This window comes from Lycium barbarum, chromosome 8 (assembly GCF_019175385.1).
Source record: "Lycium barbarum isolate Lr01 chromosome 8, ASM1917538v2, whole genome shotgun sequence".
In the NCBI taxonomy this organism is placed as follows: domain Eukaryota; kingdom Viridiplantae; phylum Streptophyta; class Magnoliopsida; order Solanales; family Solanaceae; genus Lycium; species Lycium barbarum.
The window spans coordinates 127,422,128-127,448,519 of record NC_083344.1 but is presented as its reverse complement, the minus strand read 5'-3'; the positions used below and the strand labels follow the sequence as shown (position 1 = coordinate 127,448,519).

The window sequence follows — 26,392 nt, the reverse complement described above, 5'->3', positions numbered from 1 at the left end:
AAAAGGGTTCAAAACACACTCAAACTTTGGCCGAAATTGCTATAACACACTCCAACTTTGCGGGGGTGCTATGACCCCCCTAGACTATTTTAAACTGAAATATTGACACCATTAAAACGTCATCTCCAAACATTTGTTGCAATGTGTAATACACGCTCCTATTTTCTCTAGTAGTATGTCTTTCATAATTTATTTATTTTTCGTCCTTTTCTAGTTATCATTTCATTTTGAACAACAACCAAGTTATTATCAAGAAGATTTCCATTACAATTTTGAGGATCTTTCAAAAATTGAACCATGAACATCGGAAGTTATTTAATTTCATGTAACTTTGCTTAGAATATTGAATTTTTCTCTAAATCTTTGCATGTAGGTAGATCAAATGTTGGAGAATCAGCTCCAAGTGTTGAATCAACACGAATTAACCCATAATTGGAGAGGGAAATAATTCTTTGTGCCAAACGCAGCTGCCCAGGCGAAATTGCTACAGTGATCGCAGATTGCTTTTGCAAATTCGTGGTTGCTTGGACTGAATTTGTGGATTGTGATTCCTGGGGTTTGTGCGCAATTATATTGCGCTTCAAATGGTTGTGGCCCAGTGGTTCAATTCCACCAGACGGTGACATGGTGGCCAGATCGCCACTGGTGGGCTGCTTGTCGCCACTAGTGGTTCAATTCCACTTGTGGGAGAAGATGAACATTTTTTAAAAAAAATTAACTAGTGGGACCATGACTGAGAGATGTAAGAGAGGGAAGGGGCTAGATAGAGAGAGATAGGGGGAAGGGGCTAGATAGAGAGAGAGCATGAGTAAAGTTAATTAAATTTAATTAATTGTATAGTTTCCAATTAAGAAATGACACTCGTCAAATTAGATTTTTTTCTTATTTACTTTTTTGTCTGTCACTTGCTCACAAGAGAGTGAGCACACTTGCTGTGCCACATCATCGTTTATGGTGTCAATATTTCAGTTTAAAATAGTTCAGGGGGGTCATAGGACCCCTGTAAAGTTGAAGCGTGTTATAGCAATTTCGGCCAAAGTTTGAGTGTGTTTTGAACCCTTTTCCTTTTAAATAAGTCTTCTCTTTTAGAAAGTATTAATAAATTTTTGCCAACTTTGTATTCGTAGCAAACACTAATATAAAAAGTTTTGGATATGGAGCATAAACTACAATGTTATATTAATCGTGTTTTGAACATAATATATATATATATATGTATTACTTTACTACTATATAGAAGAGCCGGTTTATAAGCAAGATCGTCGTCCGTCCTTTGGTCCCACTTTTTTATTTAAGGGCAAAAAAATCCTTTGTGGTCCCACCCACTTTTTTATTTAAGGGCAAAAAAATGATATTTTATACTTTATATTACCAACTCTTCTAAACAGTAGATAGAAATACTTTATTATATTTCTATTTTTCTACTATATATAAGCATCAGTTTACCCATGCTTCGTCGTCAGTCAGTCTTAAAAAAAATAAAAAATTGGACCCCATACTAAAAACGCCAAGCAATATTAAAAAAAAGGGAAAAAAGTGGACCCCACCCTCTCCAACTTATGTCTTACGAATCCAAACTCTACTTTATGAATTTTTTAAATTTTTTTTACTGAGTTGGGATTCGAATCCTGAACCAAGGAATTTTTAGCAACAACAATAACAACAACAACAAGCCCAGTATAATCCTACCATGTGGGGAACCAAGGAATTTTTAGCGAAGAATAAAAATTAAAGACCACCGATTTGAGGGCCAAAAATTAAAGACCGGTGCCTTTGAAAAAAATGGTATTACGATCAAAACACCCACGTATTCGTTACGGATAAATGGGCCGACTCATGGGCTTCAACTTTTACTAGTAAAGACTAACAAACGCAACATAAATCTATGAGCAAAATGACACATAAAATTAATTAGCAATTAGCATCATCAAGGTATTCAATTTTTAAATTATTCTATATTTTAACTATAATTAATAAAAAAACATCGAAAAGATGAAACTATGCGAAAGATGGGTCTTCATGTGGTAGACCATGGTTTCGGAAGATTACACCTAATGAATATGGAAAGGAGGATCTTGAACTTTTGACCTCGTTTACTCCATGGACAAAACTTCGAGGTCAACAAGTTACCTCCTATTTTTGTCACCCCATGGTTCAGACTTTAATTCAAAGTTCGAACCATAGTTAAGGGGGAATATTGGTTTTGCGGGCCTACAAATCTAGGGCAATTTGCACGATTGTCCATATTCGGGGGTGGTCTTTAATTTTTGCCCCTCAAATTGCCGGTCTTTAATGTTTTCTCTTCGCATAAAACTCTTGGGTTCTGGGTTTGAACCCTTTCTCAGTCAAAAAAATTAAAAAAAAAAAAAAAAACGCGAAGCAGAGTTTGGGATTCGCAAGAGAGAGTTTGACTACAAACTCTCTCTTATCAGGTAGAGTTTCAAACTTTACCTTAAGACAGAGTTTGACTGCAAACTCTACCTTAAGGTAGAGGAGGTAGAGGTTTGCACTAAGGCAATTTTTTTTTACTCAAAACCCTGCCTTAAGGCCTAACTTTTGCTCGAATAAGCCTAATTTTGCTACGAAACTCTGCCTTGAGATTTTTCTTTTTTTTTACTGAGAACATCAAACCTCAGGGTATTAGGGGAAGGACAAAAATTAAAGACCAACAATTTGAGGAGCAAAAATTGAAGACCATTGCCTTTGAAGGACAATCCGCGCCCAAAAAAAAAAAAAAAAAGAACAAATCCATGGCATTGGGCCAGTGAAGGCCTGGACTAGGCTTAGGGTAAGTTGTTTGAGTCCGATCTTGGCCCAAACGAAGATGGGCCGAACAGGAGCATAGTAGGTTAAAAGTTGAGAAAATAACATCATTTGTCACACTTCTAAATTTAGGCACATAATTAGCATAAGTTTTAAAACTCATCAAAAATAGCACATCTTCTTACATTATTGGAATATTCACGTACTGTCACTTATTCCACTAAGTTAGGGATCACATTAAAATTTATCCCACTAAAAGAGGGATTACATTCATTCTTCTTATTCTTTATCTTTGTTTTGTTCTCATTTCTCTTTTTCTAAGTGATACACCCATTAATTTTAATTCTCCCTCTTCAATTGATAAACCATTTTCCCCTTCTTATCAAGTTCTTGTTGTTCAATGCTCTGCTACTACTCCTTCATGGCTTGATTGATCAGAGTTTTCAGACAGTATGAGACGAAAAATGTCTTGTTTCATTCCATTTCCTTTTATATTGGACACTTTTCCTTTTATATTTTCTTTTATTTAAGGGAAGATGAATTAAATTAAGCTGCTTATTTAGTTATTTCTGCTTCAAAGCGTTGATCTTCTCTATTAATTAATGGGGAATCCGCTTTAAAATCGTCTGCCCTGCATCCACCCCGAGTATGTGCTTCAACAGAAATCACACAAGAGTAGATTAGAAACCCCTGCTAAAATATCTATCCGTAACTGAGGATATATTTATGTGCTACAAATAAAGTCTTGGAAAGATTTTAAAACATGGCAAAGTCAAAGTATTGTTATATTTCTTGTATAAATTTATGGGAATATATTCATGGTATAAATTTGTTATATCGAAAGTAATTTTAAATTTTTTATTACATAAAATTTATATGTAATATATTGCATGGTATAAAACTTTTATATGTAAAATATACCATGCATTTTTATGGTATAAATTTTTAATATCTAAAATATACTACGAATTTTATGGTATAAATGTAGTATATGACAAATTCAAGTTATTGTTATAAAGGTTACAATTGTATATTCATGGAATAAATCTGTTATATCGAAAGAACTTTTTGTGATTTTTTAATTAAATATAAATATTTATTTATAATATATGTATGATATAATTTTTGTATATTTGAAGCATACCACATTAATTAGCAAAGTTGTTTACTAAAATGGAGAGAAAGTTGGAAAGTAATTGCTGTGAGAGGAGATATCTTTTCAGCTAAAGAATACGAAGAAAGTCGGTTTAGTGGAAAGTAATTTGATATGATATCTAACTCTAATTGCTATTGAATGTTGACTAAATAATTCTGCTAACATTGTGTAAATATTTTTATGTTTTTGTATAGTTATGTTTTTTCCCCTTAAAAGTTTCATGGCTCAACCTATTTGAACTCTTCCATTTAAGCAATAACCGGTGTGGAGCTTGTATTGCAAACTTTAGACAAAAATGTCCGAAGCTTGCTATTACCAAGCCAAACTTCAAAAAAAAAAAAAAAAAAAAAAGGAATTTGAAGTTTGAGACTGGTCAAGCAAAACAAAATGTGTGAGGTTTGCTTGCAGAAGCCTAGCTTCAGATACCCGTATGTCTTTCGTTGATTCAAAAGAGGCTAAACTTAAAATTTTTTACACATTGCAATTATAGGTAATGGTGATTCCCAAATTGGCTATTTTTGCACTTGCTTGCATAGCAGACTGTAGGGCCAATCCAATTGTGATCATTGGCACAAATGCCCTATTTGGGGTGTGGTCTTTAATTTTTACCCCCCAAACTGCTGGTCTTTAATTTTGTTGGCACTTTAAGTAGCCAAAAATATCCCTGAGATTCGGGTTCGAACAACAGTAGAGGCAAAAAAAATAAAAATCGCTAAGCAGAATTTTATAGCAAATTCTGCTCATTCGGACAAAAATTATGCCTCAAGGCATAACTTTTGTAGTATTCCAGCAGAGTATAAAAAAATTTCGTAAGCTAAGGTTTCATAGCAAACTATGCCTATTCAGGATAAAGTTATGCCTTAAGGCATAATTATGTAGAAATTAAGTTTCCTACAGATTTCTATAGAGAAGTTATGCCTTAAGGCATAGTTTTTATAAGGCATAGTTTTTATAAGGCATAAGTTTACCCCTTATCCGACATAGTTACGAAGGATACTACAGAGGCATAAGACATAAATTTTGTCCGAATAGGTAGAATTCACTGGGGTTCGAACCTGAATCTATGGTTTCATAGACCAATGAATAAGGGTACTTTGACCCACCAATTTTCATTAAATGAGAAGTAGGGCAAAAAATTAAAGACCACCGATTTGAGTGACAAAAATTAAATATCAATCCATATGAAGGTAATCCGCGCATTTTTTGACATTTTTTTCTGCGGATTCCCTTTCAAAGGCACTGGTCTTTAATTGTTGCCCTCCGCCTAATACCACAAGGTTTGGGCTTCAAACCCTGGCTCGGTTAAAAAAAAAATCACAAGGCAGAGTTCGTAGCAAAATTAGGCCTACTCGGGCAAAAGTTAGGCCTTAAGGCAGAGTTTTGCAAAATTTCAACTGAGTAAAAAAAAAAATTCCTTAATGCAAACTTCTACTTTAAGGTCGAGTTTTGCCTTATGCCTGAAGGCAAAACTATGCCTTAAGTGGAATTTGCACTCAAACTTTGCCTTAAGGTAAAGATTGAAGCTCTGCTTGAAGGTAGCAAAACTCTGCCTGATCAGGTAGAGTTTAAGGCAAACCTCTGCCTTGCAAATCCAAACTTTGCCTTGAAATTGTTTTTTTAATTTTTTTTTAAATGATCGGGGGTTCGAACCCGAAATCAAAAGATTTTTTGCGAAGTACTAAAATTAAAGACCTCCAATTTGAGGGACAAAATTAAAGAGTATCTGCGAACATGCACAATCGTGCAAATTGCCCAATACCATTTTTGTTACTGCTTATGGACCCGAACCTGGGTGATCTATCCATGACCAGGATAAAGCTTGGGTGAAACTAAGTGGAGGTCCGAACCGACTGATGTTGAAGAATCAACAAATGAGTTGTGGTTAAGGTGAAATGCCACTCGAACCCAGAGCTAGCTGGTTCTCCCCGAAATGCGTTGAGGCGCAACAGTTGACTGGATATCTAGGGGTAAAGCACTGTTTCGGTGCGGGCCACATGAGCGGCACCAAATCGAGGAAAACTCTAAATACTAGATATGACCTCAAAATAACAGGGGTCAAGGTCGGCTAGTGAGACGATGGGGGATAAGCTTCATCGTCGAGAGGGAAATAGCCCGGATCACCAGCTAAGGCCCTTAAATGACCGCTAAGTGATAAAGGAGGTAGGGGTGCAGAGACAGCCAGGAGGTTTGCCTAGAAGCAGCCACCCTTGAAAGAGTGCGTAATAGCTCATTGATCGAGCGCTCTTGCGCCGAAGATAAACGGGGCTAAGCAATCTACCGAAGCTGTGGGAGAATGACGTATGTATACATAAGAATAGGGTATATTTACAAAATATGACGATACATTTCAGTTTACAAAACATGACAATAGATTTCTTACAAAACATATACGAAATTTCGCTCAAATATTGTGTATAAAAACTGTATGAAATGTATATATTTGTTCAAGGCTTAAAAATTTAGTGTATGAAAACTATATGAAATATGTATATCTCGCTCGAGGCCTAGAATTGTTACATTTTTTATGTATGAAAATTGTATAAAAATGGTATGCAATATGTATATAACTGTATAAGTTTTGTATAAAATTCATTTTAGCTTTTTGAAAATTTAATACAACTACAATAACATTGTATATCACCTTCATACAAATTTAATACAACTGCAAAACAACATAGAAAAAATTACATTTTTCTGTAACATAAGTCACGATTCTAACATTATTCATACAATTCATTACCCAATCTTCTAATTCTAACACCTAGAGATCTCAAATTCATTACACATTGAAGGACGTCTCCTCAATTTACAAGGTTTGCAATCCATCGAAGGCAAGGCTTGGAATTTGAGATTAACACAAACTCTTCCCCCCGTTTTCTTCTCTCTACAATGGATCTGGCAGTCCATCGAAGGCGAGGGGAAGAAGGTCTGCGGCATCAATGTTACCATATGTCTAATCTACCGAATAAATAATCGTGATAGGTAAGACTTAGACGAGGATGACGACATTGACGAAAACGGCGACAACGAAGTAGAAGGTGAAACAGAGTCTTCAATTAGGTTTTCGTATTTGACAAAATCGATAATGACAGAGTTAGAGTGCCTACCAATTCACCGGTATAAAATCCATGGATGAAAAGTTTATTGTTCTAGAAAAGTGAAAAGATCAAATGGAAAGGAAATTTATAGGTTTGATGATTTTAGCTTGGGCTGTTGGGGGAGGGAAGAGTGGGAGGTGCAAACAGAGAAACGTGAGAAGGGAAAGGGAAGGGGAAATTTTTAATTTTTTCAGATCTGGTATGTTTTGTATATAAGAAAAAGTATCCTTATGTTTTGTAATATACCTACTTAAGTAGTATTATTAAGTCATTTTCCTCTTTTTTTTTTTTTAATCCAATTGGGCCGTTTCCGAACCTGACCAGGTCGTTACACACTTTAATATAACAACAGTGTCAAACAAAGGTTTTATATTGTCATTGTGGAATTCATTTAAATTTACATAATTTATAAGGGAAGAAGAAACTCAATGGACAATATATATAGACATTGATACAAATATACAGTAGTGTTCAAACTAGTATTAAGGTGAAAATGTTAATTACATTTCATGATAAAAATTTCCATAATTTTCAAGAATGCTTTCTCTCCCACGGGTTATGAATATATTTCATTGATTGACATTTATCATAACCATAGGTCTAAGGCGATCCACTTGTAATTAGCTAGTGGAAAATCCTTTCTGAGTTGTGCTGATATCTTTGCATTAATATAATAATTTGCAGCGGACAGTTCATGATGGAGAAATCTTTTCTTTTAGCACTAATTTGTCTTAACACTTTTCAGTAGTATACTTTTTCTATATTATTCTCTACTCATTTTAGAAAATATCAGATCTGGATGTACTAAGTCTATGTCCTCTGTCACTTATTTTGACGTATAAAAGATACAAATTTTATAATATCTTGTTTTGTTAATAAGATTTTCCCATTTGAACAAATAGTTAGTCAAGTTGATTTTCGATAAATGAAACCATGGCTTTTATTTGATCATCTTTGCGTACAGGGCAGATCTAGAAGCATTCTTATGAGTTCATGTGAACCCAATAATTTTTGGTTTTCGGACTCCACTTCGTGAGATTACAATGGGTATGTTGTTGTAGACCCTATACATACATATTAAAAAATCTACTAAATATCTATAAATATTTGATTGTAAATCAATTACTAATATTGTTTTAACTTTAGATCGTTGTAGAAACTCATACTTCAAATCCTGAGTTTGTCTCGGTTTGCATTTTGGATCGAAAGAGTGTATAACCAAATATAAATCAATATATAAATAAATCAGTACCTGATGTGTATTTTGTGTTATGAGAATTCATGAGCTACTATAACTTTTGTTTACATAAATTTTCAATCTACTTCACTTGTCCTCTCTTCAATCCTAGTTTAAGACCAATAATGTAAACAAGTTCGAACATGTATGTGGAGTTGGTGAGAACAACATTCAAAGAAAAATAAAATTCAAGCTTAAAAAGAAGATAGCACTTTGAGACATATAAATAAAGAGGAATAAAGTAACATGAAGTCGACGGAGTAGGTTCATAGTTGATTAATTAGCTTGACTTAGATTTTTGGCATTGTATATATACTCTCAAACGAAATCTGTCAATTCCCACAGTAATAAATGAAAAGGTTTAAGTCATATAGATCGTCAATAAATGAAACTTTTGTACCTTTATTCATCAGATTCCATTACCTATTACAGCATATTATTTTATTTTATTTCAAAATTATAAATCTCATATTTTAAAAAAATTTATTCAAAGATATATTTTTTAATGACTTGATAGTATAAAAAAAATTAAAGACTCATATAATTTAAGCTTATAAATTATTATCTTCGTTCACTTTTACTTGTTCAATATTTTAAAAATAAATTTTTACTTTTAACTATCACTTTTAGTATATCAACCGAAGATAATTTTTTTTTCTTGTTTTACCCATAGAATTAATTACTCATTTTAATTACTTTTCAAATCTATTAAAATATGTCTTAATTAATATGTATATCATGATAAATTAATAAACAAATAAAAGTGAATGAAGGAAGTAATCTTCAAAATTTATTAGGGGACCATGATCTCCTGTCATATTTCCCCATGGCTTTTTTTGCTTTGTTTTCAGTGCTTGAGTTAATCTCTTTTTCTTTTCCCAGAGAGGAAGCAGTGCAGAAAAAAAGAAGTTGTAGCTGTTGTGATAGGTACTGTCTCTATTAAAAATCCCTTCAACCAAAGAGGTTGAGAACAAGACAATTCAATGACTCCAAAATCAATCAGCTTTTCTTTATTTAAAATCTATCTCCATGACCTGTCTTTCATGTGCTCTTCCACATGCACCTTCTGTCCAAATTCTACCCATAAAACTACATAAAGGAGAAAAACAGTACACTACAACTGTTACAATATGTCACACACCAATAGTTTATCAGAAATATTCTTAGGAAGGGAATGCAAGTTTTTGAATTTTCATCAGCGACAAGGTTAGGGCTTAATCTGATAATTATAAAATGAAAGCTTTTTAACTAATAATTAGTAGTAGTTCAATAAAGTAAAACCCATTCAAGAATCTTGTCACACATACTACTAGACACATGTAAACTAATATGATGAAAAAAAAAACTAGTTATTCTATAGTTATAAATAATCCTTAACTTGATATGTAAAAATGAGTTGAGTTTTACATGTCGATATCTATCTTAGTCTTACTTTGTTTGCCTTTTTCATAATTTTCTCATGAAAATGAATCAAAAGCGCATGCGAGGGACATGTCGAAGATAATAATTAAATAATGTAACAAGAGAATGTCATTCCCTATTACAGTTTAAGCTTTTACATAAGATAATCACACTTCAATTCAACTAAAATAGAACATCTTTGGCAAACTTATATATATTAGAAAGGGAGAAAATAGTAAATTACAATTTAAGACATAACTCAAATTTACATAACGTGCCACTTTGGTCTCAATGTAACATACTTAGGAATATTCTGTGAAAATTGTTCGACCAAATTAAATGGAAAATACATATCATAGACTTGGATCTTACTTCTATCTTTCATTATTTTTTTTGTGACACGCCTCTCTTTTTACTTTATCTAACAAAAATATGACCTTTTTTTTATTTAAAAATAATTCAACTTCAAAAATATCATTTTACTTTTTGATGAGCTTATTTATAGCAAATAAATATCTAAACCTTGTTTGAGATCACAACTTTCAAGTATTTTTTTTCTGGCCTAAACTTTATGCATAGCCAAATAGTGCCGACATAAATTAGAATGGAAGAGCTAACAAATATTATTTTGGAAGCTGACACAAATACCTTACTTTTAAGAATTTCATAAGATAGGTAGCTCTTCTTCTTTTTCTCCCCTACTATTCCCTTGTAGGTAATTTCCCTATGTTTTATTTTTAACATATACCTAATCCTCCACTTTTCTGAATTAGTATATGATGTGGTTGTTTGGTGAGCTATTGATTGAGAAATCGAGTGTGTGTGCAGCTTTATTCATATATACCCCTCTTCATTGCTAAATCATGAGAAAAAGAGAATTATGAACGTTTCATTCAAAGGAAAAATGAAGTGTTTGGAATGAAGACTGATCCAAGATCCTTCCATTTTCTTTTTGTCTCTTCACTTCTTCTTTTTATACTTTACTTTTTCATATTCTTTACCCCTTTGTTTTGTTGGTTATTGTTTTTTTGTTCTCCAATATATAACTTATTTTTTACTAGTATTTATCTCTATCTTTTTGGCTGATAAAAAATATAATTTTGTGAGAGATATATTTAAAATGGACTGATGATCTCGGACCAGGCTTCATTCCTCACACCCATTTTTCAGCAGCTCAAACAAACAGCTCCTTGTAAATCAAGAAAACAGATAAGTACTTCAATTTTCTTGTTCAAGTGTTTTAGCTTAGATTCATCTCTCTACGTTGCTAGTATTAATTATTGTTATTGTTGTTGTTTTAAATTTCTTTTTGTCTCTTTTTTTTTGGGCAAGAAGTTTAATTTCTTTTGGTTGGTTAATAAAAAGTCTCTTAATCTTCTAATCGAGGAGGTCATAGTACTTGGTTTTGCCAAATCTAGTTAAATTTTTATGGTTTTAAGTTGTAGTATCTTTGATTATGACAATACTTTTTGTGAATCATAGAAGCTTTATTAATGATGTTTACTTGTATGATGTGTATATTAGATGAATATATATTGTTTAGGTCAAATGTCAGGGAAATTTTCCATTTAGGTTTATCTTTAAGGGAAGTCTAGAACTATACATGTATTCAGAACTTTAAAATTGAATAGCAGTTCATGCACCTCTTTAAATTTCTCCTTTTTGTTTGTTAGATTTACAAATGCGAAAGAGAATAAAATTATTAAAGGATTTAATCATCCGAATGAAATAATCACTCTTTCTTTTACTATAGTACACTATATATCTTTGTGTAGCAGATCATCGAGCTGCTACTTAAGCTAAACCATACTTGAAGGATTTCACAATCAACTACGCAAGATTAAGGGAAAAAGTACAAGTATACAAAATAGTTAATTAATGTCTAGGTTAGGGAATGCCCTTTTATTCGTAGGTACTAGTAAGACAGTCTAAAGTAGAACTCAAACCTAATTAATGAAATAATTCATGTCCTTTTCATATTTCCAATTGTGTTTGGTTAATGCTGAATTTATAGATATTCGAGGTGTCGAAGGATATTGAACCAGATAAATTAATTAAATATTTATGTATTGCCGTTATTTTTATGATGGTGGTATCCGAGTCAGCTTGCACGCACCTTGATTATTACTTGGAGTACCTTTTATCCCCACCAGCACTAGTATGGGATAATTCTGTCCACCGAGACTTGTAAGAAGATGTGACGAAACCACCTACTAATTTTGCCTTCGTTGAAACTTGAAACTGGACCTCACAAGTTCTTCTCTCAATTCAACGACCATTAACCCGTAGCCTTTGATGCTGAAAATTTCTTAAGAGGCTTGTGATACAATATTCCCATGAATTTAAGGCTTTGACTAGTAGAAATTAGGTTTTGTTAAAGGAATTAGTAATGGTTTTGATTACTTTCCTTACTTATCATCTAAGAATTGCATATATTAAACTATAAATACAAAATAATAATAATAAAAAAAAACTATAAATACAAAGCAATTTCTTGGATCATATGTTTTATGCCTGCTTGCAGTATTTGCTATTTTCACTTGAATTGGAAATATTAGACAAGGAAATGAAAGGCAATTATGTGTTGCAGCTTTTTAAGTGAAAAGCGTTACATATGCTTAAAGCATGAGGCAAAGCATATATTGGATGAAATATGAATTGCACCAAAAGCAATGTCATTCCAAGCCATTGCTTTGAAAACAAGGTAAATTTCATCAAAAGGCAAAATTTGTATTTTTACCACTCAAGCAAAATAGCTCATAGTTGAAGCACCTTCACAACAAGTAACAATTAATGATCTGTCCTTTTTTATAAACCAAAAAAAGAAAACCAAGCACATTGCTATAGTAATTTCTCCGATCCAATTTGTTTGCTATAGTTTGGCTCGCAATATATTTAAGAAAGGAATATATAAAAATATTAATCACATAGGCCCAAGAGCTCGATCACCCATTGTCACCCATTGCCATAAAAGGGAAAAGTTTACTGATGCCCGATTGGCCCATTTTGCCTCATCCATTTAACTTGTGCCCTCTTTTAAAAAAAATAAAAAATTGCACGTGAACCTACTTCAAGACAACTTGAGACATCTATATAGCTGAAGCTCAATTATTTTTACCTCACTTCAAGCTCAGTTATTTTTGCCTCACTTCAGTCATTTTTGCTTGAACTTTAGTCATATACAGTTAACGTTTAATCAATTTTGTGTGAACTTCGGCCATATGTGCATCATCTTTGGACAGAAATGACTGAAGTCAGGTAAAAATGACTGAAGTCCAATCATTTTTATCTGAACTTCAATCATATTTAACCTTATTTGTCAAGCCTAACTTCAAACACTACATATCTGAAGTGGATATGTATGCACAAATTTTAAAAAGACAAATACAAATTAAATGACAATATCAAAACAAAATGACCCGTAAAAATTTTAGGCTAGAAAAAAATGTTCAAGCTCAAATACAAAATCCAAAAAGAAGCTCAATCATATACCAAGTCTCAAAGTAAAGAGAATAACTTCTTCCAATTAGAGCATGTCCACAGCTTGGTCATATCTAAAATCCACCACCATTAGCCGCTAGGGCAATTTGCACGATTGCCCTTCATACGGACTATCTTTAATTTTGCCCCTCAATTCCCTGGTCTTTAATTTTTGCCCTTCGCTTAAAAAGGGGGCCGAAAATACTCTGAGGTTTCGAGCTTGAAATCCAGCGGAGTCGAAAATAAGAATAATTTCGCAAGGCATAGGTTTCTATGAACCTATTATGCCTATTCGGGTGAAGTTATATAGAACCTATGCCGGAGACGGCAAACTTTGCTTTGTAAGGCAAACTTTACTTTATAAAGTTAACTTTTAGATAAGCCTTAAGGCAAAGTCTTGCCTTGCGATTTTGTTTTTTGACTGAGCAGGGGGTTCGAACCCAAAACCTCGGTGTATTTTCGGTCACCTTTTTAAGCGAACGACAAAAATTAAAGACCACACCAAAAGAAGGGGAATCCGCGCAAGAAAATGATAGAATATGGCCCGTAATATATGAAGCGGAAGCAAAGGAAGGCTATTAGCCCCGAAACATCTTCGGCCCGACCCATTGGAGTTAGGCCCACAAACTTATTAGGTTTTCTTGTAGCTGAGGATTTTTATTTTGCAACAAAATATAGAATTTTAAGAAAAATAAATAAAAAAGAACTTGACTATTTTATCGATAAGTTTTACGTTGCATACATGGGATAGGGAGATGCACATCATGAGTTTGAAAAAGAATTAATAACAGTAAGAAGAATTAATAACAGTACTTAAGCGAGGAGGAGAGAGACAGACCTATAATTAACAATTGGGTTTAAAAACGAGATATAACAATTTTTTCGTTTATTTAAAAAAGAGGTAGAGGTCAAGTTGTGTGCTAAAATAATAAGCTATTTTTTGTATGACATAGAGTTTAATATAAATAATTTTTTCAAACAAGTGTAGGAGTAACTTATGTATTTTTCCCAAAAAATATATCAAGTACAAAGCATTCTTGACTAGGAAATGGATGAATAAGTTTTTTTAAGATATGAAAAAAGGAGTTAAATAAAAAGAACTTACCCTTATCTGCTTCAGTGACTGGAGTTACAATTGCTGCCGGTGTAACTTCATGGAAAATTTACGTGGGAATACAATCCGGCCAAAACATTGGGATAAAAGAGCTCAGGTTTTAGCTTTTGGCATATGATGGCCGAAATTAGGAGTGGCAAAACTAACCCAACCCATTTGACCCGCCTAACTCGTCTAAGCTTTAATGGGTTTGAGTTAGAGTGATTTTGAAGATGGGCTAATTTGGGCTAGCCCAAGTTGACCCATCACTAATCATCAACCCAAATTGGCCCATCAAATGAGCTCAAACTGACCCATCAATTGTCCTCCATTCACATGTATAAAAGCTACAAAACATGATTAACTTCTTTTTTAATTATTATTTAGATTTATTTTTGTAATTATTTTTACTTTTAAAAATGTTTATTTTTATTTATTTTTAGATTTTTTTTAATTTCCTTATTTTAATTTTTTTACTAGAAATTTTTTGTTTTTAAGTTTTTAATTGTTTTTTCCTTAGGGTCTATGCTTATCCGTTTTTGTTTAACCTATTTTCGACCCACCCATACCGACACAAGTTTGCAGTTTTAAGGAGCTTTAGATATGGAACAGTAAGTCAAACTCTAGTACTCTCACTCAAGTCAATTTTAGGGGATATGATAACTCATACGTGGATAACGTTGATGTGATTAGTTTTTGTCATGAAAACAGTTCCTTTCTTTAGGTTGCAAAAAAAATTATTTCCTTTTCAAAATGGGTAAATATTTGTTGATGGTTTTGGTTATTTGTGCAAAAAAACTAACTGTAGCTTGCTATAGTATAGCTTTAAAAAATAAATTTATATATATATTTTTTAAAAAAATAATAAATTTTTTATTTGCTTAAAAGTTGAGAATATTGTAAAGAATTGGGTCAAGTTGGGCGAGTTGAATTACGACCCATTGTTTAGCCCATCTTGACCTAGCTCATCCTTGCCCAAATGCACTTTTGACAGGGTTGGGCATTAGCTCATCTATGAATTCAACCCATCTTGATCAACCCAATTTCAGTTCAAACGGCCCATTTGCTACCCCTAGCCGAAATACAGGTAATGTACATCAAATATATATATATATTACATATTTATATAATGTATACAAATACTTATGATAACATATAATGTATATCTAACAATCCACAAATGTATCACACGAGTTTTAACAATATAATATAATGGGAAATATAATGCATCACACTTCTCAATGTATCACATTATTTATAAACAAACCCTCTCACATATAATCTGGCCCATGATTCGGGCAATTTTTTCTACTTAAACTCCGTTAGCTGTGAATCCACAGCAGCAGGGAAGCAAAGGAAGGCTATTGTGCCAGCAATTTCTTCAGGCTTTCCGGGTCGACCCATAGGAGTTCGAACAATATATTTATCCATTTCTTCTTTTTGCGTAGGATTCTGCAGCGAGGGAGATAATTAAAATAAAATATATAAAGAAAACTTAATTACTTTGAACATTATTCGCTTAGCGTACGGTTTTGTTGTAGTTACTGTCCCTTTTTCCTTTTTGACCTACTTCATTTTGCTTTATTCTGAGCCGAGATTCTATCGGGAATAACCTTTCTCTACTTTCCAAGATAGGGGTAAGGTCTACTTACAGTCTATCGTCCCTAGATCCACTTGTAGAATTATACAGGGTATGTTGTTGTTGTTCACTACTTTGAAAATATGAATTTAATTCCATTTCTTTAAATAAATTAGAAAAATGCACTTGTAAGATATTAAACTAAAAAGGAATTTACTAAGGAATAATTTCACTTACAGTCTGCTTGATTAAATTTTTGTGATGTGAAAAATGTTTATGTTAGAGAGTAGGAGTGTTTGACCAAATTTATAAGACAAAAAACTATTTTCGAGGAGTACTAGAAAATAAGTAATTTTTCTCGAGAAGAACTTCAGAATATTGGTCAGGCACAAATGGCTGTTCTAATATTGCAATACTATTCAAAATTGATTACACATATTGTTACTCTTCAAAAGCACCTTTATTTAAAAAAAAAAAACACTTTTCAGAATAAGCAAATTTTGAAAATTTGGCCACACAAACTAAAAGATTATTTTCATTATATACATTAGAAGTGTGGTTGTAGTAGTTTAAACTAGAAAGAAGTTTACTAAGGAATAATTTCACTTAAGCTCATGAGGCTTCTTTTGGAAAAAGCATAAGTACAAAGCATTCTTGACTAGAAAATTAAATGAGATAAATAAAAAAATTTAATGTACTTCAAAAAAGGGATTAAAATAAAAAGACCTTACCTTAATTGATGCTTCCATACCTTAGGTTAAAATTACTGTTGGTGCAACTGTATTAACACGAATTTTGTCCATGGCCCACTCACATGCCAAGTTCTTTGTCAGTTGATTTATTGCTCCTACAGAGAGAAATTAAAATTAGGTCTACTGAGTGTTTGGTCAAATTTATTTTCTCTTAAAAAATACTTATTTTTTTAATAAATGCTTATTTAAAAAAATAAAGTATTTGACTAAGCTTTTGGGAGAAAATAAGTGCTTTTGTGGATTAGCAGAAGCAGTTTTTCAAAAGTTAAAAAAATAGTTTTCCCCAAAAGCACTATTTGAAAAGTACTTTTGAGAAAAATACATCTAGAAGCACTTTTAAAAGCTTGGTCAACTACTAATTGCTACTCAAAAGTGTTTTTAAATTAATTGGTCAAATACAAATTGTTTTTCGCTAAAAGTGTTTTTTTTAAAGTACTTTTTAAAATAAGCTGATTTTAGAAGCTTGACCAAACAGGCTATAAGATAATATTAGAGTAACTATTTCAATAAATTTATGTGGATTTTTGAAATTCAAGTTTCTTCAACATGCACTGTAATCCAAAAAAAAAAAAGGAAAAGGGCCAAAGATACCCCTTGTTATCCTTTTAGTCCAAATATACCCCTCATCCGTTAAAGTTGTCCAAGGTGGATATACGATCCTACGTGTCATTAACATTTGATGAGATGGCATCATCACCTCTAACCCATTTTACCTTCTCCTCTATTTGTTCTTCCACAAATAAAATTTTCTTCCCCTCCACCACCGTTGTCACCATTACTGGTTAAAATATGCCTCTCTCCAAAGTGAAATCTCCGACAACATTTTCGCCGGAATGTCAGTTTTCTGTTTTCGGCGATTACTCCGTGGTGTAAACATCTGTTAATGAGCTTGGAAGGGTCAATACTCCTTTTCCAAACTCTGTTAATGAGTTTGAGTTTGGAAGGGTCAATTTCCCAGTCGTATGTTTGCCTGCGTTTGACGACGGGGGAATTAGATAGAGAGAGGGAAACGGCAGCGGCGGTGACGATGGCGTCTACTGATGTAGCGGTAGAGTAGTTAACGCACAATCATCCAACAGTTTCTTCTTATTGCTGCTCTTTCCCATAGTCCATGCTCTGTTAAAGTGCGTCTCCAGTTGTTCATTCAAACTCTTCAAATCAATTTGATTAGCTCTCACAAACCCATCACTTCCCTTCTCCATTTCGTTTTCTACGTACTGCGTTCAAATTGATGGATTTTGGGTAATGGACTAGATAGTGTGTACTGATTGGGTGTTTTACTACTTTTGGAAATGTGGCTGGAGATTCCACTTTGGAGAGAGGCATAGCAATGGTGGTAGAGGGGAGTAAATTTTATTTGTGGAAGAACAAATAGAGGAGAAGGTAAAATGGGCTAGGGGTGATGAGGTGGCATGCCACGTGGGATGCCGCCTCATCAAATGTTAATGCCACGTAAGATTATATATCCACCTCAGACAATTTTAACGGATGAGGGGTATATTTGATCCAATAGTATAACGGTAGAGGTATATTTAGACCCAAAGTATAGCGAGGGGCATATTTGGCCCTTTTTCGATAGTACAAGGGTATATTTGGTCCTTTTCCGAAAAAAAAAAAAACACCTGTTTGAATTTTATTTTATTTTTAAAAAATGAGAATCATCATTTTTCAATGGTCTCGAAGATGGAATAAGTAAGAGGTATTTAAAATATAAATAACATATATGATGGAGATGAAATTAGAATGAAACCTTTTGAGGCTTTTGGTAAAATTTTCTCCCTGATTTACCAATCGTTAATTTAAACTTAAAGTTAATAAAGTGCTTTCAAGCCTGTTTGGATGGGATTAAAAAAAAGCAACTTATAAGTTGAAAACAACATATAAGCCAAAAAAAAAATAAGTTGGGGTATCCAACTTCTATTTTTTTGGCTTATAAGCTCTTATAAACTGCTTTTTTTAAGCTAAGCCAAACGGGTCAACTTATTTTTTTGGGCTTATTTTAAGCATAAAATGACTTATAAGCTAGCCAGCCAAACACTTAAAAAAGCTGAAAATAGCTTATAAGCTAAGCCAAACGGGCTCTTGGTAAAAAGAAAATATGGTACTCCGCCCTTCCCACTTTGTTTTTCATATTTTGATTGAGCCCGATTTTTTTTTTTTAAGAAAAACTTTTAAAATTTGTGAATTTTAACATTTCATAATATTTGTGTAGCTATAAAACTTTCGAAACTTGTGGTTATAAATATGTCATAGTGCTTGTCTAGCTATCTAAACCGTTAAGGGATTTGAAGTTTATAGATTCTTATAACAACCTCAAGTTAATCTATGTTAATAATTGAGCCAACAGTCAAATATTTATAGATATTTAATATAATTTTTGATATATAGGCAAGAGTTATTGTGTTCATGTTGGACTTATTTAGACTAGCCCAGATTAGTCTTAGTCCACTTGGGCCTTTTCATTTATTTGTACCGGGTCGGCCCAATGCGGTCAGACCCAGTTGTATTATTGTTTTGTTACCTTTGATATATGCACTGAACAGAAGACGATTATTCATTCAATCTAATACATTCTCTCTCTAAACTTTGGCCTCGTTCATCAACTTTTTCAGTTTGTAAGTTTTTCCGCTGCTAACATGCCATTTCACCCAGATGACTATACTTACCCCTGTCACCCTTTGTATGTGCACCCATCTGATTTGCTAGCTTCATCTTTAGTTTTTGAATTGTTTGATGGAACTTGCTATGGTAGTTGGCGTAGGTCAATTTTGATTGCCTTATCTGTTAGAAATAAGCTTGATTTCATCCATGGCACTACTGAGAAGCCTCCTGAAGGATCTCCTCTCCTTCGACAATGGCATCGTTGCAATGACCTAGTTGTTGCTTGGCTGGCCAACTCTGTTACTAAGGAAATACATAGGTCTGTTGTATACTCTGAGTTTGCTAAGGATATTTGGAGGGAATTAGAAGCTAGGTATGGTAAGGCTGATGGTGCTGAGGTATTTGAGTTGAAAAAAGCCTTGGCTCACATTTCCCAAGGTTCTCTTGACATTGCTTCTTATTTTACCAAGACAAAACAACTGTGGGATGAGTTAGCTTCAATCTCTGTTCATTCTGAGAATAGGTGTAATTGTATTAGGGGTGCTAAATCTGAGGATGAACAAAAGGTCTATCAGTTTCTCATGGGTTTAAATGAGGTTTATGTCCAAGTGAGGAGTAACATTCTTATGATTAAGCCTCTCCCTTCCATGGACACTACTTATAACATCCTTCTCAGTGATGAAAAACAAAGACAAGTGTCTACTAGTACCGTTTTTCCCTCTGAATCAGCCTCCTTCCATGCCTCTTTCAACACTGGTGGATCTAAGTTTGCTCCCAAAGTGCAATTTGATCCTCAGAAGCCATCTTTATATTGCAAATACTGCAAGAGGACTGGGCATGTTATTGAGAAATGTCACAGGCTTCATGGTTACCCTTCAAACTTTAAATTCACTAAGGGTTCTGGTTCTAATTCTGGTCCTAGAAAGGTTGCTGCCAAAGCTGCTTGTGAGAGTTATCCTACTGATTCATCAACCAGCAGTGTTCCTTTCAATGAGAGTACTCAAATGATTGTTCCTGATCAGACTTATGAGGGATCAGGTTTAACCAAAAGATGAGCACTTTCAGTTGCAGTTCCTACTACCCAAAATTCACATATCAACTGGATCTTCTCATTCTCTCATGGCATCTGCTCACTTTGCAGGTAGAGTTGCTACTCATAGTGTTTTGCTCAAACCTTGTCTATTTTCAAAGGTCGATAGTTCAGTATGGATCATAGACTCAGGGGCATCTGATCATATGACATCCAAATTGTCTCTCCTATTCAACATTAAACCCCTTTCTATCCTCTGCCTTATTTCTTTACCTAATGGCTATAAGGTCAAGGTAATAAATACTGGATCTTTAAATCTGTTTCCAAATTTTACTCCACATAATGTGCTGTATGTCCCTACTTTCCAGTACAATCTTATCTCTGTATATCAGTTAGTTTCCCAGTTTGATGGTATTGCCCATTTTACCAAGAATCTGTGCCTTTTTCAGGACCATTCACAGAAGAAGCCACTGGTACTTGGTAGGTTGGACAATGGCTTATACAAGCTGGCTATTCCTCCACTGTCTACTGCTGCTACCACCTCTGTCCCTAGTCATTCTCTTTTTGTTAAGCCTGCTGCTTGTAATGCTCCAGTTTCTGATACTGTTTTGGCTGATGACTTTAATTCTGTTGTTTCCTCTAAAGCATCTGTATGTTCTTCTGTGAATATTAATAAAATATATTTTGTGTGGCATTTCAGGCTTGGCCATATCCCATTTTCTAGAATGAAAACCATTCCTCCTATTAATTTATCTTCATCTCCTACTCAATCTTTTCCTTGTTCTATATGTCCTTTAGCTAGACAGACTAGGCTCCCTTTCCCTTCCAGCGACATTCATTCTACTTCCATTTTCCAATTAATACATGTAGATACCTGGGGTCCTTATCACACATCCACTACATCTAATGCTAGATACTTTCTAACTATTGTTGATGACTACTCTAGATGTACTTGGACCCACTTGATGGGGGCTAAGAGCAATGCTTTTGATTTGCTCAAAGCCTTTATTGCCATGGTTGCACTCAATTTCACACTAAAGTGCAAACTGTGAGAAGTGACAATGCCATGGAGTTAGGTTCTAGTCATGCTGGTTCTTCCTTCTTTGCTGAGAAAGGCATCATCCATCAGACTTCCTGTCCACACACCCCACAACAAAATGGGGTGGTGGAAAGGAAGCACAGAATCCTCCTAGAAACTGCTAGGGCATTGCTTTTTCAGTCAAAATTGCCCATTTCTTTTTGGGGTGACTGCCTTCTCACAGCCACATATCTCATTAATAGGTTTCCTTCCTCTATTCTTAATAATAAGAGTCCCTTTGAGATGTTATATGGCATCCCTCCTACTTATGCTCATTTAAGGACCTTTGGATGCTTATGCTATGCTACCACACCTAAAGTCAATAGACACAAGTTTGATCCTAGGTCCATTCCTTGTATTTTCTTGGGCTATCCTTTTGCTAAAAAGGGGTAAAAATTATACAATCTAGTTTCTAAATCTGTTTTCAACTCAAGGGATGTAGTCTTCCTTGAAGATATCTTTCCTTTTTCTACACCACCTGAAGACTCACCTTCTACTTTCCCCTTGTCTTCAATACCCGATGATTATTCCTTTTCCACTTCTCCTTCCCCTTCTATCCACCCTGATCATGATCCTCATTCCCCGTCTCATTTTAATCCTTCTACATCTTCTTCCACCCCCCTTTCTCCCTCTTCTCCACCTGTCACTAATTCTACTGCTGATCCTGTTCCTGCTGTTAGACAGTCTTCTAGGTCTCATCATCCTCCTGCTTATCTCAAAGACTATCATTGTGACCTTCTTCTCTCTGTCTCTTCATCTGCTATTTCCTTAGCTACTTCCTCTGAAAATCATGTGTTTGAGCCCAATACTTATTCTCAGGCAGCCTCCATTCCTGAGTGGCAAGATGCAATGAGTAAAGAATTTCAGGCCTTAGAGGCTAATCATACATGGGCCATAGTTGATCTTCCCTCTGGTAAGAAACCCATAGGGTGTAAGTGGGTTTTTAAGGTCAAGTACAAGGCAGATGGTCACATTGAAAGATACAAAGCTAGGATAGTTGTTAGGGGGGACACACAGGTTGACGGGATAGACTTTCATGAAAATTTCTCTCTTGTGGTTAAGATGTCCACTGTTAAGACCCCGATTGATGTTGCTATCAAGAAACAGTGGCCTATGTTTCAGTTAGATGTCAACAATGCTTTCTTACATGGAGATTTGGATGAAGAGGTTTTCATGAAGTTGCCACCTGGATATATACCTCCTTCCTCACCTTCCTATGCTCATCCTGTTTGCAAACTTCAAAAATCACTTTATGGGTTAAGACAAGCCTCTAGGCAATGGTGTGCCAAACTTTCTCAAGCCCTTTCTACCAGAGGTTACTCTCATTCTCTGAATGATTATTCTCTTTTTACAAGGATTTCTGGGGATTCAGTTGTGATATTAGTTGTCTATGTTGATGATATTATATTGATTGGTACTGATGTTGATGAGATTTCCTCTCTTAAAGCTATCCTTCATGAGCAATTCAAAATCAAAGATTTGGGGTACTTGAATTATTTTTTAGGCATTGAGGTCCTTTCTTGCAGTTCTGGTGTATTACTCCATCAGAAGAAGTTTGTCCAGGATTTGTTACATGAGTTTCATTGCTCCAATGCCTCTTCTGTTCTGTGCCCTCTTGAATTGAATGTCAAACTTAAAGCTCATGACGGTGATCCTCTTCCAAAGCCTGAGGTTTATAGGTCCCTCGTTGGGAGGTTGATTTTTTAACTCGCACCAGACCAGACCTTTGCTTTGCTGTTCAGCATCTCAGTCAGTTTATGCAAGCCCCTTGTCTTCCACACATGACTGCCGCCCTTCATCTTTTGAGGTATTTGAAAGGCACTTCTGAGCATGGCATTTTCTTCAACAATGGTCCAGACTTGTCTCTTGCTGCTTATTGTGATAGTGATTGGGCCTCATGCCATGATTCCAGGAGGTCTGTGACTGGTTACTGTGTTCTTCTTGGGGGCAGCCTTATTGGTTGGAAGGCCAACAAGAAGCAGATTGTTTCAATGTCTTCTGCTGAAGCTGAGTACAGGGCTATGAGCAAAGCTTTCGCTGATCTTGTCTGGCTTTCTCGGCTACTTACTGATTTTGGTTTGTGCTCTTCATCTCCAATTCCCTTGCTTTGTGATAATCAAGCAGTCATTCACATAGCCAAGAATCCTATATTTCATGAAAGGACCAAGCACATAGAATTGGACTGCCATCTGGTTCGGGCCTGTCACGACCCAACCCCGTAGGCCGTGACTAGTGTCCGTGCTGGACACCCAAACGTACCCAATAATCCAAACCAGCAGACTAGCAGATTATATAAATATAAAAGTCAGTCGACATTACTAGTGTCATAGAGGAACATATATAACACATGGAAGCCGATAAGGCTATCACAAATCATAGCAACCTAAAACATATACAGAACCCACATGTATGTCTATAGACCTCTACAGAACATAACAGAAACATAAGACAGGACAGGGCCCCGTCGTACCCCTGAATAGCGTACATATATCCAACAGCAGCAGACTGTACCAGAGTATAGGCTCTAGACAAAAGAGCGCTCCAGAATAGCAGAATAGGTGTCCTAGGCAGGTGGGTCAGCAAATCTGTAGTCTGTACCTGCGCGGCATGAAAACGCAGCCCCCGAAGAAAGGGGGTCAGTACGAAATATGTACTGAGTATGTAAAGCATGAAACGTAGTAAACAAAGTCATAATCGGAACAAGAGGTACAGAAAAATGAACGGAATATCCAGATTAGCAAAATGCTGATCATAAAGCATAAATAGTACTTACAGGAAACGTATGTCATACCTGGTCCCATTACGGAACAAAATCATAACCGGAACAGAACGTACAGAAATGTGAGTGAGATGTCCAGAGTATCAAATGCATATTTTCAAAACATGAAGAGTATGTACAGAAACATATGCCATATCATATCCGGCCCCTGCCAAGGGACTCGGCAGACAGAACGTGGTCACCCCCCGACACTGGTGCCACAACACATAAGGATCAGAAAAGGGGAATAACCCCGTAACATAGCATATCATATCATATCAGATGGCCATATCAGATCATATCAGAACAAGCGTACATGGCACAGCATACTCCACAAACCCATGTACGCGTATACCTGCCCCCTCACATCGAGGCACGGCGAACAATGCAAAGGATCACGCTTGACAACATATCCTGGCCCGGGCTCAGTGGGGGAAACATTGAGGCATCCACGAACGGAGTAGTGAGAAACTAAATGCACTAAAAATACCATATATATATTTCCAGAGACTCAATGAGGCATATCGAATGTCAAATCAAATCAATGAAATCGGACAGAAACATAGTAAGTAAATTTAGATGTCATAACGGGTTACGGAGGCATAATCTATCCGAGATCGTTTTCAAGATTCAAAACAATTTATAAGACTTAATGAAATATTTAAAATAGTTTTTATTTAGTAGATAAAGGAGTAGTTAGAGTATCTCTAACGAAAACGCTCGAAGACAAGTCATAGACACATAAAGGGTAAAATTGAAAATAGTGGGCCCACCTCGGAACCAATGAAGCGGTGGGCTCAAATTACGTATTTTTAAGCTTATGGGGTCACCTACAAAGGTTCTAGGACATTCCATAACTTCCTAAGCAATTTGGGAAAAAATTTCAATTTTTCATCAAAGCATACTTAAGGAATTCAATTCTATTGAATGAAAAAGCGACGATTTCAAACGCGGATTCCGATGGACAGAATATTCCCCGAGGCGTAAATTCAAGCCTAGTACATCTAGGACATGCCAAGAGAAGAATCGGGATAGCTTTACATACCTTTCTTGCCCTTTACGCTTGCCAAAACTCAAATCCCGTTTCGTCCAAAACCTACAAATGGTCACATTTACCAATTTACTATTCATAAGACTTAAAATTTCAACCTTAACCAATTCTTGTCTATAAAAATTTGAGCAGCATCTCCCCTATATATATATCATCCCCGAGGTTAAAACTCGGCTAAAACAACAACAACCATACCAACAACAATATATACAACATCAATAATCGACTAGGAACGCATTCTAGCGTAAATAGTCTTATTTTCCAAATAATGCGACAATTCCAAATCCAACTTTGCACTTACAACCCGATATCAATATTTTCATATTCACATACTAATATAAGACCATTCAAACATAAACCAAAAGTATTCCAAGCTATATATTCAATATTCAACAATTCCATCAACTTCCATATTCAATCCAAAATTCTTATATATGCAACAAAACCATTCCAACACATTTTCTACTTACTAATTCATCTCCAACAACAATCTACCACACGGCCAACATGGCTTCTTTCCAATTTCATCCAATTTTCATTCAACTTCCATTTCCAATACAAATTCCACAATAACCACAACTAGTATACAACTTAAAATTCAACTCATATATGTATACAACATATATACACCCATGGCTACATATATAATATATATACATACCCAGTTTGCAAACTTTCATATTTCCATAAATTCTACTCATTTCTACATACTACAACACAAACAAACCTTCATAACATAAGAAAAAGGAATTGATTCTTACCTTGTTTTTATGAAAGTAGCAAATTCTTCAACATCTTATTGTTCCCATGCTCCTCTAACTCCAAACAAAATTATATTCGTGATTATGCGTTGCCCGGACTTCTATTAGTACTTCGTAGCTTGAAATTTCACTCACAATCCTCACTTTTATGTGAGATTTAGGCCCCTTTTTGTTGCTGAATTTTCTGGAAAATTTGAGAAGTTTTTAGATGATAAAAATGGGGGTTTGCCCCTTTTTATAAGGGCTGAAACGGCGTCACTGTAGCTACAGTACTGTAGCAGTGCTGTAGCGTACTGTAGCAGTGCTGTTTCTGCGCGACAGTTCAGTTTGTAGCGTCTATAATTCTCTACTCCGACGTCCTATCGATGAGTGGTTTGTTGAATCATAAACTAGACTTGACGAACTTCATTTTAGGCTTTTGAAATGCCTTAAAACTCCAAATATGCATAGAGATATACCCCTCCAAAGTTGACTAAAAATCTGTCCAGCATTTCTCAAATTTTCGTCGAACTTATTTTCTTCAACTTGCTCGATCTCGAAATATCCCGAAACCT

General features: G+C 34.8%; 1 long non-coding RNA gene and 1 pseudogene across 1 annotated transcript; both read right to left on the bottom strand.

Annotated features, from left to right (window-relative positions):
* Positions 1-15,416: 15,416 nt before the first annotated feature.
* LOC132608322 (tropinone reductase 1-like) overlaps positions 15,417-26,392 on the bottom strand; it is a 44,628-nt pseudogene continuing 33,652 nt past the window's right edge.
* On the bottom strand, positions 23,532-26,251 carry LOC132607267 (uncharacterized). The gene is made up of 3 exons (XR_009570229.1): positions 25,839-26,251; positions 25,072-25,122; positions 23,532-23,866 (listed from the first exon to the last, which is right to left on the bottom strand). It is a non-coding gene; the product is annotated as an uncharacterized LOC132607267 (long non-coding RNA).